Genomic DNA, 571 nt, shown 5'->3' with positions numbered 1-571 from the left:
TCTGTCCCTAAAATCTACCGCGGAAAGAGGTTGCCATTAGGTATGTCCAACAGAGCAGTCTTGGATGCCTACAACTCGCTTCACCAAGCAACACACCCAAAGCCGACTCACCACTCTTCAAGGAACGGAGAGGAGACGGGGAGAGCGCGGTGGGCTTTGGGGAAGGGGCGAGGAAAGACTCCACCCCATAGCACTACCGCCGCGCCAGGGCCCCCGCCAACGATTCACACGCCCACGGGGCGCCCGGCAGCTTGGGCGCGGTGACCCCGGGAGCCCAGTGGAGCAGCACCGTCCTCCGGGCGCCCCCGGCCCCGGTTCTCGAGCCGGTTTAGTCCTCGCCCGGGCGCTGTCCTGGGCGCCCGCCGCCACCGCAGGCCCGGCCCCGGACGCTGTCAGCCGGCCGGCTCGCTCTCGGTGCTCGGCTGTGGGCCCCGCACGAGAGCCGGCTACTAGGGCCCGGCCCTCCCGGCGACAGCACCCAGGAAAGCGGCGGCGGCAGCGCCTCCCAGGGCCCCGGCCCCTCGGGCCTCGCCCCGGCCCCGCCGGCTCGCGCCTGTCAGGACGCGCGGGG

This window comes from Neophocaena asiaeorientalis, unplaced genomic scaffold (assembly GCF_003031525.2).
Source record: "Neophocaena asiaeorientalis asiaeorientalis breed wild unplaced genomic scaffold, Neophocaena_asiaeorientalis_V1.1 scaffold85, whole genome shotgun sequence".
Lineage (NCBI taxonomy): Eukaryota > Metazoa > Chordata > Mammalia > Artiodactyla > Phocoenidae > Neophocaena > Neophocaena asiaeorientalis.
The sequence above is the reverse complement of the archived record's forward strand: the minus strand, read 5'-3'. Positions refer to the sequence as shown.